The following is a 20,467-nucleotide window of genomic DNA, read 5'->3' as shown; positions in this document are numbered from 1 at the left end:
ACGGCTAATCACTGGTTGGTTCCCGCTCCTACTGGAATAGAATCCCTTGATTCTTTTGCGTCTGTCACTAACGCCCAGCACTTGCAAGTTTGAAGCACGTCACAGTCATTCATTACCGGAATCCTACTCGGAATACTACAGACAAGGTTAGACTTTCCGGATTCCCAGGATCCTACTCGGAATACCACAGACAAGGTGAGACTTTCCGGATCCTCATAAATGCCGCCATCTATCTAGCTTATACCACGAAGATTGTTGGGGAATCTAAGAGATACACATTCAAGCTCTGTTGCATGTAGAACGGAAGTGGTTGTCAATCACGCGCGTTCATAAGTGAGAATGAGAATGATGGTTATTTAATCATCACATTCATCATGTTCTTGGGTACGAACGAATATCTTGGAATAAGAATAAGAGAGATTTGAATAAAAGAAAATAGAACTTCATTAATACTTGAGGTACAGCAGAGCTCCACACCCTTAATCTATGGTGGCAGAAACTCCACCGTTGAAATACATAAGTGAAAGACGTTCAGGCATGGCCGAATGGCCAGCCCTCTCCATGATCAAGTGACCGAATGAATAATGAGTTAAAGTGGTCAAAAGATGTCTAATACAATAGATAAATGTCCTATATATACTAGACTAGCTACTAGGGTTTACATGAGTAAGTAATTGATGCATAAATCCACTTCCGGGGCCCACTTGGTGTGTGCTTGGGCTGAGCTTGATTTATCCACGAGCTGAGGCTTCTTTTGGAGTTGAACTTCGAGTTATGACGTGTTTTGGGCGTTCAACTCCGGATCATGACGTTTTTCTGGCGTTTAACTCCAGACAGCAGCATGTACTTGGCGTTCAACGCCAAGTTACGTCGTCATTCTTCGAATAAAGTATGGACTATTATATATTTCTGGAAAGCCCTGGATGTCTACTTTCCAACGCCGTTGAGAGCGCGCCAAATGGAGTTCTGTAGCTCCAGAAAATCCACTTCGAGTGCAGGGAGGTCAGAATCCAACAGCATCAGCAGTCCTTTTGTCAGCCTTCTTCAGAGTTTTGCTCAAATCCCTCAATTTCAGTCAGAATTTACCTGAAATCACAGAAAAACACACAAACTCATAGTAAAGTCCAGAAATGTGAATTTAACATAAAAACTAAGGAAAACATCCCTAAAAGTAGCTTGAACTTACTAAAAACTACCTAAAAAAATGCCAAAAAGCGTATAAATTATCCGCTCATCAGGGTCTTAACACCAAACTTAGAGTTTGGTTGTGGCCTCCCAACACCAAACTTAGAGTTTGACTGTGGGGGCTCTTCTTGACTCTGAACTGAGAGAAGCTCTTCATGCTTACTCTCTTTTGTCACAGAGGGATGGCCATGTGCCTTAAACACAAGGTAGTCCCCATTCAATTGAAGGACTAATTCACCTCTGTTGACATCTATCACAGCTCCTGCTGTGGCTAGGAAAGGTCTTCCAAGGATGATGCAATCATCCTCTTCCTTCCTAGTGTCTAAGATTATGAAATCAGCAGGGATGTAAAGGCCTTCAACCTTTACTAACACGTCCTCTACTATTCCATAAGCTTGTCTCAATGACTTGTCTGTCAATTGTAATGAGAACAAGGCAGGTTGTACCTCAATGATCCCCAGCTTCTCCATTACAGAGAGTGGCATAAGATTTATCCCTGACCCCTAGATCACACAGAGCTTTTCCAAAGGTCATGGTGCCTATGGTACAAGGTATTAAGAACTTGCCAGGATCTTGTTTCTTTTGAGGTAGAATTTGCTGAATCCAGGTATCTAGTTCACTAATGAGCAAGGGAGGTTCACTTTCCCAAGTCTCATTACCAAACAACTTGGCATTCAGCTTCATGATAGCTCCTAAGTATTGAGCAACTTGCTCTCCAGTTACATCTTCATCCTCTTCAGAGGAAGAATAGTCTTCAGAGCTCATGAATGGCAGAAGAAGATTCAATGGAATCTCTACGGTCTCTATATGAGTCTCAGATTCCTTTGGATCTTTAATAGGAAACTCCTTCTTGCTTGAGGAACGTCCCAGGAGGTCTTCCTCACTAGGATTTTCGTCCTCCTCCTCCCTTGTGCATTCGGCCACATTGACTATATCAATGGCCTTGCACTCTCTTTTTGGATTCTCTTCTGTATTGCTTGGGAGAATATTGGGAGGAGTTTCAATGACTTTCTTACTCAGCTGGCCCACTTGTGCCTCCAAATTCCTAATGGAGGACCGTGTTTCATTCATGAAACTCAAAGTGGCCTTAGACAGATCAGAGACTAGATTAGCTAAATTAGAAGTGCTTTGCTCTGAATTCTCTGTCTGTTGCTGAGAAGATGATGGAAAAGGCTTGCTATTGCTCAGCCTATTGCGTCCACCATTGTTAAAGCCTTGTTGAGGCTTTTGTTGATCCTTCCATGAGAAATTTGGATGATTTCTCCATGATGAGTTATAAGTGTTTCTATAAGGTTCACCCATGTAATTAACCTCTGCCATGGCAGGGTTCTCAGGATCATAAGCTTCTTCAGAAGCTGCCTCTTTAGTACTGTTGGATTCATGTTGCCATCCATTCAGATTTTGAGAGATTATGTTGAACTGTTGAGTCAACACTTTGTTCTGAGCCAATATGGCATTCAGAGCATTAATTTCAAGAACTTCTTTCTTCTGAGGTATCCCATTATTCACGGAATTCCTCTCAGAAGTGTACATGAATTGGTTGTTTGCAACCATGTCAATGAGTTCTTGAGCCTCTTCAGGCGTTTTCTTTAGGTGAATAGATCCACCTGCAGAATGGTCCAATGACATTTTCGAAAATTCAGAGAGACCATAATATAATATATCTAATATGGTCCATTCTGAAAACATGTCAGATGGACATCTTTTGGTCAGCTGCTTGTATCTTTCCCAAGCTTCATAGAGGGATTCACCATCTTTTTGTTTGAAGATTTGAACATCCACTCTCAGCTTGCTCAGCTTTTGAGGAGGAAAGAATTTATCCAAGAAGGCAGTGACCAGCTTATCCCAGGAGTCCAGGCTATCCTTGGGTTGTGAATCCAACCATATTCTAGCTCTGTCTCTTACAGCAAAAGGGAAAAGCATGAGTCTGTAGACTTCAGGATCAACTCCATTCGTCTTTACAGTCTCACAGATCTGCAAGAACTCAGTTAAAAACTGATAAGGATCTTCAGATAGAAGTCCATAAAACTTGCAGTTTTATTGCATTAAGGCAACTAGTTGAGGCTTAAGCTCAAAATTATTGGCTCCAATGGCAGGAATGGAGATGCTTCTTCCATCAAATTTGGACGTTGGCTTTGTGAAGTCACCAAGCATTCTCCTTGCATTATTATTATTTTCGGCTGCCATCTCCTTCTCTTGTTCGAAAATTTCTGAAAGGTTACCTTTAGAATAATGTAATTTAGCTTCTCTTAATTTCCTCTTCAGAGTCCTTTCAGGTTCAGGATCAATTTCAACAAGAGTGCCTTTTTCCCTGTTCCTGCTCATATGAAAGAGAAGAAAACAAGAAAAGAAAGAGGAATCCTCTATGTCACAGTATAGAGATTCCTTTATGTTAGTAGAAAAAGAAAGGGGATAAGGAAAGGAGAATGGTTCGGATTTTTAGATGAAGAGAGGTGAAGAGAAGTGTTAGTAATTAAATAATTAAATAGAATAAGAAAAGAGAGGGGAAATTTCAAAAATAATTTTGAAAAAGGGGTTAGTATTTTCGAAAATTAAATATGAGATATAATTAAAAATTAAAATTTAGAACAAAAAGGATTTTTGAAAAAGAGGTGAGATATTTTCGAAGATTAGAGAGAGAAAAGTAGTTAGGTGGTTTTGAAAAAGATAAGAAACAAACAAAAAGTTAGTTAGTTGATTGAAAAAGATTTGAAATTAAATTTTAAAAAGATAAGAAGATAAGAAGTTAGATAAGATATTTTGAAATCAAATTTTGAAAAAGATAAAATTTTGAGAAGGATAAGATAAAAAGGTAAGATAAAAATTTTAAGAAAAAGATATTTTGAAAAAGATTTTATTTTTAAAATGACTTAACTAACAAGAAACTACAAGATAAGATTCTAGAATTTAAAGATTGAACCTTTCTTAACAAGAAAGTAACAAACTTCAAATTTTTGAATCAATCACATTAATTGTTAGTGAATTTTCGAAAATATGATATAAAGATAAGAAAAAGATTTTGAAAATAATTTGAAAAATATTTTTGAAATTTTCGAAAAATAGAAAAAAAATGAAAAAGATATGATTTTTTGAAAAAGATTTTGAAAAGATAAGATTTTTAAAATTGAAATTTTGACTTGACTTGTAAGAAACAACTAATTTTTAAAAATTTTTGACCAAGTCAACCCAAAATTTCAAAAATTTGGAGGAAAATAAGGTAAAGATATTTTTTTTATTTTTGAATTTTTAATTATGAGAGATAAAAACAACAAAAATACTCAATGCATGAAATTTTTAGATCAAAATAATGAATGCATACAAAAACATTATGAATGTTAAGATGAACACCAAGAACACTTTGAAGATCATGATGAACATTAAGAACATAATTTTGAAAAATTTTTGATGCAAAGAAAACATGCAAGACACCAAACTTAGAAATCTTTAATGCATGGACTCTGATAAAAGAAAAATGCATATGAAAAACAACAAACAAAACAAAACAAGAAAATATTAAGATCAAACAAGAAGATTTATCAAGAACAACTTGAAGATCATGAAGAACACTATGAATGCATGGAATTTTCGAAAAATGCAAGAAAAATTTTTAAAGGATGCAATTGACACCAAACTTAAAGATTGACTCAAGACTCAAACAAGAAACACAAAATATTTTTTTATTTTTATGATTTTTCTAATTTTTTGGATTTTTATTAATTTTTTCGAAAATAAAGTTTAGAAAAACGAAAAATAAAAGAAAAATTTTGAAAAAGATTTTTGAAAAGAAAATTACCTAATCTGAGCAACAAGATGAACCGTCAGTTGTCCATACTCGAACAATCCCCGGCAACGGCGCCAAAAACTTGGTGGACGAAATTGTTATTCATGTGTTATTCCATTTTGCAAAATTCATTGCTTTTCATTCCCTGGTAATGGCGCCAAAAAACATGATGCCAATACCATGGTTCACAACTTCGTTCAACTTAACCAGCAAGTGTACTGGGTCATCCAAGTAATACCTTACGTGAGTAAGGGTCGATCCCACAGAGATTGTTGGTATGAAGCAAGCTATGGTCACCTTGTAAATCTCAGTTAGGCAGATTAAAATGGTTTATGGGTTTCGAAAATTAATAAATAAAAGATAATTAAAAATGGATAGAAATACTTATGTAAATTAACAGTGGGAATTTCAGATTGGTGTATGGAGATGCTGTGTTCCTCTTGAAACTCTACTTCACTACTCGCTCTTCCTTCAATCCTTCTTACTCCTTTCCATGGCAAGCTGTATGTAGGGCATCACCGTTGTCAGTGGCTACATCCCATCCTCTCAGTGAAAATGGTCCTATGCTCTGTCACAGCACGGCTAATCATCTGTCGGTTCTCAATCAGGTTGGAATAGAATCCCTTGATTCTTTTGCGTTTGTCATCACGCCCAGCCTTCAGGAGTTTCAAGCTCATCACAGTCATTCAATCCCAGAATCCTACTCGAAATACCACAGACAAGGTTTAGACCTTCTGGATCCTCATAAATGCCGCCATCTATCTAACTTATACCACGAAGATTCTGTTGGGGAATCTAAGAGATATGCGCCTGGTCTAAGGTAGAACGGAAGTGGTTGTCAATCACGCGCGTTCATAGGTGAGAATGATGATGAGTGTCACGGATCATCACATTCATCAAGGTGTTGTGCAACGAATATCTTGGAATAAGAATAAAAGAGAATTGAATAGAAAGTAATAGTAATTTGTATTGAAACTTGAGGTACAGCAGAGCTCCACACCCTTAATCTATGGTGTGCAGAAACTCCACCGTTGAAAATACATAAGTGAAAGGTTCAGGCATGGCCGAATGGCCAGCCCCCTAAAACGTGCTCAATGGCCTCCTAAGATGAAGAATAAAACAAAACTGAGACCAAAGATGAAACGTGGTCAAAAGACATCTAATACAATAGTTAAATGTTCTATTTATAATAAACTAGCTACTAGGGTTTACATGAGTAAGTAATTGATGCATCAATCCACTTCCGGGGCCCACTTGGTGTATGTTTAGGCTGAGCTTGATCTATCCACGAGCTGAGGCTTTTCTTGGAGTTGAACTCCAAGTTATAACGTGTTTTGGGCGTTCAACTCCGGATCATGACGTTTTTCTGGCGTTTAACTCCAGACAGCAGCATGTACTTGGCGTTCAACGCCAAGTTACGTCATCAATTTCCGAATAAAGTATAGACCATTATATATTGCTGGAAAGCTCTAGATGTCTACTTTCCAACGCCGTTGATAACGCTCCATTTGGAGTTCTGTAGCTCCAGAAAATCCATTTCGAGTGCAGGGAGGTCAGATTCCAACAGCATCAGCAGTCCTTTTTTCAGCCTTTTTCAGAGTTTTGCTCAAGTCCCTCAATTTCAGATAGAAATTACCTGAAATCACAGAAAAACACAAAAACTCATAGTAAAGTCCAGAAATGTGAATTTAACATAAAAACTAATGAAAACATCCCTAAAAGTAGCTTGAACTTACTAAAAACTACCTAAAAATAATGCCAAAAAGCGTATAAATTATCCGCTCATCATTAACCTTTTCCATTAACGTTGGCATCTCCCTTTCCTTCCACGTTAGTTCCCACGTTAATGTAACTAACGTGGAAGCTAACGTGGGTCTTCTTGCTTCACAAACATTAGTGGCACTCACTTTTTTCACTAACGTTGGTGTTTCTCTTTCCTTCCACATTAGTTCCCACGTTAATGTAACTAACGTGGAAGCTAATGTGGGTCTTCTTGTCCTTCGCTAACGTTAGTGGTGCTTACTTTTACCACTAACATTCCATGCTCTCCTTCTTCAAAGTTAATGCCATTAACTTTTTCACTAACGTTGGGGCTTCTCTTTTCCTCCACGTTAATGGCCACGTTAGTGGCACTAACGTAGACACTAACGTGGCTCTTCCTTGCTTCTTGTTACCTGAAATCAATCAAACAAAGTGCATCAAAGTCTTGCTCTTAATCATGGGATCATGCATCATCCAATTTATCATTCAATTCATGCATAATTCTCATGAAATCATTCAAAATTCACAATGTTTGCTTGAATCATGGTATGATTGTATTTTCAACCAAATACTTGCTTATTTCCTAAGAAAATGCATGAAACCAACCTAAAGCATACAAAAAATGGCTAGTAAAACTAGCCAAGATGCCCTGGCATCACAACACCAAACTTAAATCTTGCTTGTCCCCAAGCAAGAAAAGAACTATGCACAAAGAATTCTCTTAATTGGAATGTATTGAAGAATTGCTTATGATGCCTTAGTGGGTGAAGTGAATAAGTGACAGTGGGGTGAACTCTAATTTGTATGCATATGCAAGGATTCCAGTGCTCATTAGTCCTCACATTTTGGAAGTCTTAGATCTTAGGACTTTCATTCAAATGATATTATGGAATCCTCTTTATAGATTGTCACCTTGAAGCAGCACTTATTTTCTAGCATTTTTCTTTTCTTTTTGTATCTTGGCCTCGACCCTAGGTGTCATGTATCAAAGCGGCTTTTTAAGATAAGCTTTCAATCAATACTCCCAAACCAGTTGGTCTAAGGTATTAGGTGTTGAAGCACCCCTTAGGATTTACTTGCTCAAGCCTCTCTCTTTGATACAAATCCACCACAAGCATTTAACTAGGACAATAACTCTTTGAGTTCTTGTTTCTTTCTTTTTCTTCCTAGTAATTGATGCTCAGAGCCTTGGGCTTGTTCTTTGTTTTTTTTCTTTTGTTTTCTTTTGTTACTGCTTCTTGGATCAATAGATGTTTGAAAAATTCCATAATACTTCTCTAAACTTCATTTCCTGTCTATGAGCTCCCATGCAAGTTTTCACAAACATGCAACCTCAATACACAATCATACAATCAGAACCTCCACTCCTCTTAATGTTTTGCTTGCCCCATGATTTATAAAACTCTTCAACATTTTTCTTTCAAAAGCATGATTTCTTTGTTGCATTCTTAAAGATATTGGGTGCAAGTAAAACTCAAGATGATAATCATGATATCATAGCAACATGTTACAAATCAAATATCAAATTATGCTTATTCATAAGGAGTAATCACACATGCATACAAAGAAAATATAAGATAATCATGCAATTTAAAGTGCTGAAAATAAGTAAGAAGAAAAAGGAACTTTACCACCTTGTAGTTCATCTTCATTGTTGTTGCCCTTTTCTTCCTATTCTTTCCCTTCCCACACCAAACTTAGAATGCTTGCTTATACTCAAGCAACAATTAAAACAGTGGTGATGGGGTCTATGATGGATCATGAATGTCTTAGAATGAAGTGTGAGTATGCATGTGTTTCAGCAAGCAAGATTAAGGATTCAATAAAGGCACAAAAGATACAAACAGAGGCATTTTGATTGCATTAATAAGTGGTGTGCGTGGTACCTTGCGTGAAAGATAAGTGGCAACACCAAACTTAGTGTGACACTCTCAATTTAGAATGTTGCAAGTACCCAGTGAAGATTGAAAATCAAATTGTTGCATGGCAACACCAAACTTAGAATCTAATCATATGCCAAATTATTGAAAGTAAACTAAGCAAAGCAAGGAAATGTTACCTACGGTTGGGTTGCCTCCCAACAAGTGCTCTTTTAATGTCATTAGCTTGACATGTTGTTTATGACTTTCGTCCTCTTCTTCCAGTTTGTTAAGAGGAATGACCTCAAGAAGAAAGAGGAGCCAATTAATGCCCCTTGTTTTGAGTGCCTCTCCCCAGTAAGCTTTCTTTTGTTGTTAGCTTGAGTAAACGTGCTTGTTGGGGTAGGGGTGAGATGGCTTTTGGTTGACCTTTTCTTCTTCATGGATATTGTCCTTCTTTTCTTGGTCACCATCCTCTTTTTAGTTCTCATGTTGATTGCCTTCACCACCTTGATTTCAGGACTTGGGTGTTGTATGATAGTTGGAGCATCCTCTTCATCAAGTGCTTCTTGAATTGGTGGTTCAATGAACTCACCCTCTATGCAACTCTCAGTTTCATTGGAGTGTGGGCTCCCTTGATTGACTTCCTCCCTTTCTTCTACATGATGTTGCATTGAGTCTTTTGGGAGTGAGTTTGCATGTTCCTTTGTCACCACTAGTAACCTCTGTGGGTATGGAGCGTTAAGCTTATACATTCTCACAGCCTCCTCTTTTTTCATATGAATCTCACTTGGTATGGCTGCCTCTTTTTCTTGTTCTTCTGATTCCTCCCTTGTTCTTGACCGTTGAATGAACTCCTCTGTTTCTGGAGAGAGTGAAGTGGTCTCTCTTTGTGATCTCAGCTCCTCAATGAATTGTTCTTCAGAATAGAGTTGTGCATTCTGTCTCAATTTTTCTTCATGATCCCTTTTTGCTATTTTCTCCTCTTCGATTGTCTTTATTATTTCTTCAAGGAGGAGTTCTATCCTAGTGAGTCTATCTTCTTCTCTCCTTTTTTTGAGTTCTTCAATGATGAGTTCCATCCTAGCAAGTCTATCTAAAGGAGATTGGGTAGGTTGTAATGGTTGGTTGGGGTTGGCTTATGAATGGAATTGGTTGTTTTGTGGTTGTGTGTTCTGAAAGTGGTATGACTCTTGTGGATAGTGGATTGAGTTTTGTGGATGGTAAAATGAATTGTATTGATTTGGGATAGACTTTTGTGCTAAAGCATACTCAAATGATGAAGAATTTAGGCATGTGAAACTTGGAGGTGAGGTTGTATAATTGAGAGGTGATGGCTCTTGATGAATGGGGTATGAATGAGTGAAATCTCTTTGATTTTGATCTTTCCAGCCACAACTTGAGTAGTGATCAATTTCACCAAAATATAGACCATTTTGTGGCTCTGGAAAGTATCCCATTTCATGTTCTTGATACTCCCACCCACCATGAGCATAGTAAAGTGAATTATTCTGTGGTGGTGGAGAGTTTCCCATGAAATTTGATTGACGAAAGTATGATGGATGCTCCTTTCTTTCCTACAAAAAGCTCTGTCTCAAACAATAATCACCAAAAGAAATTGGAATCTCCATTGTCACAGATGAGGAAATTTCCAGTGAGGCAATATCACAAACAGTTAGTTAGCACAAGAAAATAAAGAAAGAAAAGAAAACAATGACAAAAAGAAAAGTGTCTAATCTAGTAAATCAATCAACCAGCAGTTTGTTAATCACAATTAATCCCCGGCAATGGTGCCATAAACTTGATCCACGGAAACTTGTCCCTCAATAAATTTTCCTTCGGTAAGTATACCGAATTTGTCGTCAAGTAAAAACTCACAATAGAGTGAGGTTGAATCCACAGGGATTAACAGATTAAGCAATCAATGGTTAATTGATTATCCTAGTTAGACGAATCAGATTTGGAGTGATGAACAACAGGAAAATGTAAGTGGCATAAAAATAAAGAAATGCAATAAAGTGCAGAAAAGTAAATGGCAAGAAAAGTAAATGTAAGAATTAAAAATAAAATGAACATTGGGATCAAGAGATATTGCAATCCTCCAGATCAAGTTTATTCTCATCTCTTCCTCAATCAATGCATTCATTGATCTCCTTGGCAATCTTAAGTGATTGGATCCTAATTCCTTGGCAATCTAATCTCTCTAAGCTTGAACAATTTCCCAATTCCTTGATTTAATTGCTCATGGAAAGAGATGAAGTTTGGTCACTGATTATACCACACACATTCATAGATCAAAGTATTGGGAGGATTACATGTCACTATATCCGCCCAACCCCCAACCTAATCCAATGTGAGAGAGCATTTCTAGCATGATCTCCTCATTCCTCTTCTAAGGTTCCGAGGAGATCCAATTATAGAGAGCTTCTCTTCCAAGATAGCTAACCAATTGGATGAAGATCGAAAGCTCTCTAGTAAAATCAAGAGAAAAGAAAGAAGAAGAAGAATAAGAACTACAATTGATCTATTGAATCACAATAGAGCTCTCTAACCCAATGAAAAGAGTTAGTTGATCATTGCTCTACCAAAATAGAAAAGAAAGAAAGTACAGAAAAGTAAAGATGAATATTAAAACTAACATTGAAACTTCCAAATTCATAAATGAAAAGTACAAAGAAAAGAAAGAGAAGGTAAAGTGTGTGAGGGGAGGGAGTCCGAAGACCCCTATTCAATCCCCCGAATTCAGTGTTCTTTGAATGTACAAACTAAGGCCTTTATATAGGCTCTCCTAAATTACAAAATGAAATTAAAAGCAAGTTACAATTAAATGAAAATTCCTATTCTAGATGCTTCTTGTGGCCTTGATTGGTTGACACTTGTTGGCTTGCTTCCTTGAGGTTGGGTGGTCCTTGAAAGAGAAGTGAATCAAATTGAGGTCCAGGGTGACTTGGCTTCACTGCTTCCGTTAGCCACACTAACGCTACAAGTGTGGCGTTAGTGCTGAAGTTAGTGTGGCTAACGTCACACTTGCTACCCAGTTGGTATTTTTGGGGCTTAAAAGATGCCTTTTGTTTGTGCTCCAATTTCATGCCCACTATAGACTATTATATATCTTTGGAAAGATCTGAATGTCATCTTTCTAATGCAACTGGAATCACCTCAATTGGACCTCTGTAACTTAAGTTATGCTCCTTTGAAGTGGACAAGGTCGATGGCATAGTCGCTAGCGTTCCTGGAAAACGTGAGTCACGATAATGCTAGCAATCAGGAGCTTAGTATTGCCAGGTTCTGGAGCACAAACTTAATGTCCACCCCATACTATTATATATTATTGGAAAGCTCTGGATGTCTACTTTCCAATGTTATTAAAAGCGCATCATTTGGAGCTCTACAGCTCGAGTTACATTTCTTGGAAGGTGAAGAGGTCAGTTGGCCTTACTACAGGTTGATACCATATTCATCTTTGCACTTTCGGGGTAGGTTTTCTCCCTCAAATTTAGTGTCCAACATGTAGTGCCATATATGCTTGGAAAGCTCTGAAATCCTAATTTCCAATTCATTTGGAATCACCTCATTTGGAGTTTTGTGGCTCAAGTTATTCTTGTTTGAAGAAGGCATAGTCAGGCTGCCAGATGAGACTTTTGCCCACGTTAGTGTCCACGTTAGTGTAACTAACGTGGCCAGTAACGTGGGTCTTCCTTTGCTTCGCTAGCGTTAGTGGCGTTCACCTTTTCCACTAATGTTGGCGTGTCCCTTTTCTTCCACGTTAGTTCCCATGTTAATGTAACTAACGTGGAAGCTAACGTGGGTCTTCTTGTCCTTCGCTAACGTTAGTGGTGCTTACTTTTACCACTAACGTTCCATACTCTCCTTCAAAGTTAATGCCATTAACTTTCTCACTAACATTGGGGCTTCTCTTTTTCTCCACGTTAATGGCCACGTTAGTGGCACTAACGTAGACACTAACGTGGCTCTTCTATGCTTCTTGTTACCTTAAATTAATCAAACAAAGTGCATAAAAGTCTTGCTCTTAATCATGGGATCATGCATCATCCAATTTATCATTCAATTCATGCATAATTCTCATGAAATTATTCAAAATTTACAATGTTTGCTTGAATCATGGTATGATTACATTTTCAACCAAATACTTGCTTATTTCCTAAGAAAATGCATGAAACCAACCTAAAGCATACAAAAAATGGCTAGTAAAACTAGCCAAGATTCCCTGGCATCAAAGCCCTCACAAGGTCTCCACATGAGTTTGTCTTGTTAACTGATGGGAGAGAACCTGAATGCTTTGGAGAGGCTATTGAAGATGGAAGCAAAGTTCAATGGCTTGAAACTATACAAGAAGAAGTAAAGTTCTTACTTAAAAATGATACCTATGAGTTAGTGTAGATATCTAAGGGTATGAGAGTTTTGAAGAACAAATGTATAACACCCTACCACTTAAAGCTTTATGCCTAGGTCATAAATCAAAGGTGGTGAGGCGTCACGACCTCTAAAACCAAAAATACGTACATAGATATATACGAAGAATAGTTTAACTAGGAGCCTTGAAAGAAAAGATGAACAAAGTAAAAGCGAAAATGTGTCACTCTCGAAAAACGTTAAGATAGAAAGCTTATACAAAAAACTAAATAGGACATATATATATATATATATGAAAAATTCAAAAACAGAGAATACATAATCAAGCTCTAGACACGACTTGCAAAGAAAGGCTAACCAGAATATATATATATATATATATATATATATATATATATATATAACTAAAAATAAACCCAAAACATAGATACAGATCCTGGTTCTCCAAAGTTAGCCTCCAGCATGCTCAGTGAGGTGCCTCACATCCTACATCTGAAAAATAACAGAATATGTATGAATTGAGAATCGGAGATTTTTAGTATGATAAAGGTGTCCGCATGGATAATAAATAATGTCCCAGAAAGCCAGAGGCATTCCAAAATCCCAACACTCATAACAAAATTCTAGAGTTTTCACTAAACCAGAATAAGGTAACTATATCTAAAGAATCTAATTTGACTCTTCACTTTCCGTTCTCTGCAAACCTCCAACTCACCATATGGAACAACCTTCAGCATTTTCTCCACCAACATGAGGAATCTCTCAGAAAAAAAAACACAAATATAGTAATAGATACGGCAAATAGATCAAATAGCAGTTAGTTACATATAAGCAATTAGGCAAGCCAAACAAATGTATACCCAAACAAAACATATAAGTGTATATGATGGATGTCTATCCTATCGGCGATGATATCATCTGTCAGTTATATAACCGAACCCGACAAGTCCGGTAGCGAACCTTGGACAAAAACACCACATCGCTGAATTAATGGGACTAAGCCACAATACTTGCATACTACCCGCTTAATCCAAAGTAAGTGGAACGAACCACTACTACTGCGTACTACCCAAGAAGGTGTTTACAAACTCAACCCGGAGCAAGTGGACAAACCACAACCCTTGCTACTGCCTAGGTATCTCAATTACTAATCTGGAGCAACTGGAACGAACCACAACCCCTGCTACTGCCTAATTATCTCAAACATTAACCTAAAGCAAGTGGGAAGAACCACCACTTTTACTACTACTGAATGTTTCAATTACTAACACTGAGCAAGTGGGATGAGGCCCGACCCTTGCATACTATCCGGGAAGGCACATCTCAATCAGACTCACTTCAATTTTTATAATCATTCTCTTTATATCTCAACCATAATCAATCATTCATCACCTTTTAATATCATAATCACTCTCAACATATCGTAATCAAATTCATTTATCATCATCTTTCAATATCATAACCATACTCATCATATTTAGTTATCATCAATCATTCTCATTTCTCATTATCATAATCATCCCTATCACAACTCTCATTTCATTTAATCTATTTTTTCTCAATATCAATTCAACACCCTCAATATGTTCGCTCTTATTGCGAAGCTTAAAAATTAGCCATCGGACCTTCAATAGAGGTTACGGAAGTTTACAAGCCTGCCGGAAAGGTCAAACATTTAAAAAGAATTTTTTGTGTAAAAAACACGGTTTGTGCGTACCAAGGTTGCGAGAACCGGACCGGTCAATGAACCGGTGAAGTAACTGGTTCACTGGTTCAGTGGTTCGACTGGGATTCAACCGAGGTTTAACCGATTTAATTAAATATTAAATAAAATTATTAAAAATTTAATAATTTCTAAACAAAAAAAATTAATATGAAAATAATTTTCGAATTATACCTCAACATGAAACTAAAAGGTGTTATACCTCAAGATTAGAGGTTAGTAGTTTTCTAAAAAACATTAATACTGGATACATTAAGATGCTCAATAAAAACACTAATAGAGATAATTTATTCATAATAATTAACACAAAGTTCCTCTATTATTTAGATGTAAATGGTACCAATAAAAATAAAAAAAAATCCCCTAAACTACATTCTTAACAATTACCTCATTCTAGACATTTTCACCATATAACAATTGTGGCTTTACGCCCATCATAGAGAATACAACACAATACAAAATATAAGGAGATTAACAAAAGAAAAAATACGCAGTTCAATGCAGAAACATATCTGCAAATGCCATGATTGATTGAATCGGGTGAAGGATTTGCCATGACTTAATAAGCGGATCCGAATCCAAAATCTAAAAATCCAAATTACATACAACAATTAAGAATGACAGCAATTCAGAATCCAGAAGATTATATCAAAATTGAACTTATATCAAAATCAGAATTACAAAATGATTAATTCATATAATTAACAAAATAAAAATAATTGAAAAGCAGAAAAACTCTGCATCAAGCCATCAATTCATATAATTAACAAAAAATTAACCAGCAACATCCTTTTTTGTATTTCCAGCACAACCAAAAGAGCATAAATCAACAAAAGAATAATAGAGTGAAGCTTATCAGTTTTCTCATCCGGGATTTCAACTAAAAACTCTTCTTTCAGCATCAAATCAGAGCTAGAACTAGTTGAAGGGCACAAGTATCTCAATTGTATACTGACACATTCATTCCCAATAAAGTACCATCAACAACTCATAATTAGAAAAATTAGAAAAAATCAGCAACTAACAACTCAGAAATCAGAATCAATATAACAAAACAAAACTCAGAAATCAGAATCCATATAACAAACTAAGTTTTTAAGTTTAACTAATTTCACTCAGCAACAAGCCAACAACTAGTATATTAACTCAGAATTAGAAAAAATAGCACAAAAATAACTCAAAAAATTATCAATAATCAACAAGAATTAACCCAGAAGTCAGAATAAATCAACAATTCAGCCCTGTTAACAACAATGAACAACAAAGAAAATTAACTCAGAAAACAACTAAATAACCCAGAAAAAAGCAATCAACAATCAACATAATTAAATTCAGAAAAATAGCAATTAACTCCCAAAAATGAAAACTGAAGAAGCAGTAGAGGGATGGACGCTTACCAACGGGCAACAGTAACAGTGACTGAGCTACAAGAAAGAGAGAACAGAGACGAAGCAGAAAAATGCCGACGAGAAGCGAACGTGCGTGAGCGACAACGATGAGAGAAGTCCACAACTGAGTTGAAAGTGTCTACGATAAGGTTTCGTGTTTGGAGACGACGATAAAAGCAAAAAAATCTGCAACTCAGCGCCGACAACGACAACTAGTTTGACCTTTGAGAGGGTCGAGCAGACCTTCGAGAGGGCTGTCACTGTCGGCGGCAACAGTGGTGGGGCTCCACGCATTTTGGAGCTTGAAGGTGGTTGCAATAGGGTTTCGTGTTTGGAGAGAGAACTGAGAAGAGAGCCTCTCTACCTCTCTGGTTTCTTTCTTTTTTTTTATATATAAAGTAGCAAATTGGGAGGCTAAAAACCCCGGACGGTTCATACAGTCTACTGGTTAACCACCGGTTCATCCGGTTTTTTTTCTAATTTTTTGTAGCTTGGTTTCTGGTATCAACCGGACTGACCAGATGATCAGTTCTCGGTTAACCCGGTCAAACCAGCCGGTCTGGTCCAGTTTTCAGAACATTGGTGTGTACGCATCATTACTGTGTGTACGCACGCACCAGAATGTATTCCCAGCCTGTGCGTATGCACCATTGCTGTGCGTATGTATAACTTGTAAAATTCCAGGGTGTGCGTACGTAAACCCCTCATGCGTACGCACGAGTATTGTCACACGCTCTGGACTGTACGTGTGCAAGGTAGTGTGCGTGGGCACACAAACTAGACATTTTGGTTTTCTACAACTTCACAAAGTTCAATTTTTTTATACCTAAACTCCGATATTCATAACTTTCTCTACAAAACTTTAATTTTTCTCATCTTTACGCCATTTTAAATCTCACAAACATCTTCAATTTAGAACAAAATTCACTCAAATCCAAACTTCGAGGGCCAAGTTATGTCCCGTCGAAGTTGGTTAAAATTCTACTTTTACCAAATTTTGCCAACTTCTCTAGTTTTCAAAATTTCCAATCCAAAACCAAACCAACAACAATCAAATCAATACCAATAATCTACACACTATCACATACTCTTCATCCATTTCTCAATCACTCTAACACCTAAATTCATCAATTAATTCAAATATTTTTATGCATAATTCTACTAGTTTCACCAATTTAATCATCACTCATTCAACAAGTTTACTCACAAAACCACCAACTTCACAATTACATATTCAATTATCAATATTCAATATCCAACATATTATCAACTCAAATTCACAATTCTTCCACCACTTTCAACATTTGAACTTCAACAATTTCACATTACATGCACATATCATGTCTAATAAATTAAATCAACCAATTCACATTATTCAAACCTATCCCAAGGCAACTAGCCTAGGTTTTTATGCAACATTATATATTATCTACAAGAAGCCAAAATCATACCTTGTCTGATTTCTCTCTAAGTCACAAAACACCTCAAGACCTCATTTCCACGAGTTTCCAAGCCTCCAAAGTCCACTTGACAAGCTTCCAACCACTAGAGTTCCAATTCAAGCACTCCACTTCTCCAATTTGGCATCAACTTCACATATATTTAACCTAATTTCATATAATTTTGTGCGTACGTACAACAATAGTTCGTACGCATAGGCTGGGAATTCATTCCAGTGCGTGCGTACGCGCAGCAATGATGCGTACGCATAAACCCTATTTTTCACACAAAACTCTATTTTTAACTATTTGACCTTTCCGGCAGGCTTGTAAACTTTCGTAACCCCTATTTAAGGTCTGATAGCTAGTTTTTAGGTTTCGGAATAAGAGCGAACATATTGAGGGTGTTGAATTGATATTGAGGAAAAATGGATTAAATGGCATGAGAGTTGTGATGGGGATCATTATGATAATGAAAAATAGAATGATTGATGATGACTAAGTATGATGAGTATGGTTATGATATTGAGAGATGATGATAAATGAATTTGATTAAGATATGTTGGGAGTGATTATGATTTTAAGAGGTGATGAATGATTGAGATATGAAGAGAATGATTATGAAAATGGAAGTGAGTCTGATTGAGATGTGCCTGCCCGAATAGTATGCAAGGGTCGGGCCTCGTCCCACTTGCTCCAGGTAAGTAATTGAAACACCTGGACAGTAGCAATGGTGGTGGTTCGTCCCACTTGCTCCGGGTTAATTTTTGAGATACCTGGGTATAGCAAGGGTTGTGATTCGTCCCACTTACTCCAGGTTAATCATTGAGATACCTGGGTAATAGCAAGGGTTGTGGTTTATCCCATTTGCTCTGGGTTGAGTTTGTAAACACCCGTCTGGATAGTATGCAGTAGTAGTGGTGGTTCATTCTACTTGCTCTGGGTTAAGCGGGTAGTATGAAAGGGTTGTGCCTTAGTCTCACTTGCTCTGTGATATGGTGTTTCTATCCAGGGTTCGTGATGAGCGGATAATTTATACGCTTTTTGGCATTGTTTTTAGTATGTTTTTAGTAGTTTTAGTTGAGTTCTTAGTATATTTTTATTAGTTTTAACTAAAATTCACTTTTCTGGACTTTACTATGAGTTTGTGTATTTTTCTGTGATTTCAGGTATTTTCTGGCTGAAATTGAGGGATCTGAGCAAAAATCTGATTCAGAGACTGAAAAGGACTGCAGATGCTGTTGGATTCTGACCTCCCTGCACTCGAAGTGAATTTTCTGGAGCTACAGAAGCCCAATTGGCGCGCTCTCAACGGCGTTGGAAAGTAGACATCCTGGGCTTTCCAGCAATATATGATAGTCCATACTTTGCCCAAGATTTGATGGCCCAAACCGGCATTCAAAGTCACCTACAGAAATTCCAGCGTTAAACGCCGGAACTGGCACCTAAATGGGAGTTAAACGCCCAAACTGGCATAAAAGCTGGCGTTTAACTCCAAGAAGAGTCTCTACACGAAAATGCTTCATTGCTCAGCCCAAGCACACACCAAGTGGGCCCGGAAGTGGATTTTTATGTCATTTACTCATCTCTGTACACCCTAGGCTACTAGTTTTCTATAAATAGGACCTTTTACTATTGTAATAGAGAGCTTTTGATCATGTTTTTATGATTGAACTCACTTTGGGAGACTGGCCATTCGGCCATGCCTAGACCTTGTTCTTATGTATTTTCAACAGTGGAGTTTCTACACACCATAGATTAAGGTGTGGAGCTCTGCTGTACCTCGAGTATTAATGCAATTACCATTGTTCTTCTATTCAATTCCGCTTGTTCTTTGTCCAAGATATCACTTGTTCTTCAACTTGATGAATGTGATGATCCGTGACACTCATAATCATTCTCACTCATGAACAAGGTGACTGACAACCACTCTTGTTCTACAAGCACACGAGGCTTAGTGGATATCTCTTGGATTCCTGACACACGATGCATGGTTGATCGCCTGACAACCGAGTGCTCGTCTGACAAACGAGCCAGCCATTCCGTGAGATTAGAGTCTTCGTGGTATAGGCAAGAACTGATGGCGGCATTCAAGAGAATCCGGAAGGTCTAACCTTGTCTGTGGTATTCTGAGTAGGATTCAATGATTGAATGACTGTGACGTGCTTCAAACTCCTGAAGGCGGGGCGTTAGTGACAGACGCAAAAGAATCACTGGATTCTATTCCGGCCTGATTGAGAACCGACAGATGGATAGCCGTGCCGTGACAGGGTGCGTTGAACATTTCCAATGAGAGGATGGGAGGTAGCCACTGACAACGGTGAAACCCTTGCATAAGCTTGCCATGGAAAGGAGTAAGAAGGATTGGATGAAGACAGTAGGAAAGCAGAGAGACGGAAGGGAAGGCATCTTCATTCGCTTATCTGAAGCTCTCACCAATGATATACATAAGTATCTCTATCTTTATCTTTATGCTTTATTCGTTTATCATTATACCCATTTGAGTCTGCCTGACTGAGATTTACAAGGTGACCATAGCTTGCTTCATACCACCAATCTCCGTGGGATCGACCCTTACTCGCGTAAGGTTTATTACTTGGACGACCCAGTGCACTTGCTGGTTAGTTGTGCGAAGTTGTGTTTATGCCATGGTATTGAGCACCAAGTTTTTGGGATTCATTACCGGGGATTGTTTTGAGTAAAAGTATTGATCACAATTTCATGCACCAAGTTTTTGGCGCCGTTGCCGGGGATTGTTCTTGAGTATGGACAACTGACGGTTCATCTTGTTGCTTAGATTAGGTATTTTTCTTCAGAGTTCTTAAGAATGAATTCTAGTGTTTCATGGTGATCTGTTGGAATCTGGCTGGCTGTGAAGCCATGTCTAATCTTATTGGACCGAGTTTTCAACTGATCATCACAATAGCTTGTTGATCTCTATCAATCTTGCTATTGGA

The 20,467-nt window shown here is 37.5% G+C and overlaps 1 non-coding gene across 1 annotated transcript; it reads left to right on the top strand.

Annotated features, from left to right (window-relative positions):
- The first annotated feature begins 2,872 nt into the window (after positions 1-2,872).
- LOC130953313 (small nucleolar RNA R71) lies at positions 2,873-2,976 on the top strand. The gene has a single exon (XR_009075484.1). It is a non-coding gene; the product is annotated as a small nucleolar RNA R71 (small nucleolar RNA).
- The last annotated feature ends 17,491 nt before the right edge of the window (positions 2,977-20,467 follow it).

This window comes from Arachis stenosperma, chromosome 9 (genome assembly GCF_014773155.1).
Source record: "Arachis stenosperma cultivar V10309 chromosome 9, arast.V10309.gnm1.PFL2, whole genome shotgun sequence".
Classification (NCBI taxonomy): Eukaryota; Viridiplantae; Streptophyta; class Magnoliopsida; order Fabales; family Fabaceae; genus Arachis; species Arachis stenosperma.
Note: the sequence above shows the minus strand (reverse complement) of the source record. Positions and strands in the feature narration are given on the sequence as shown.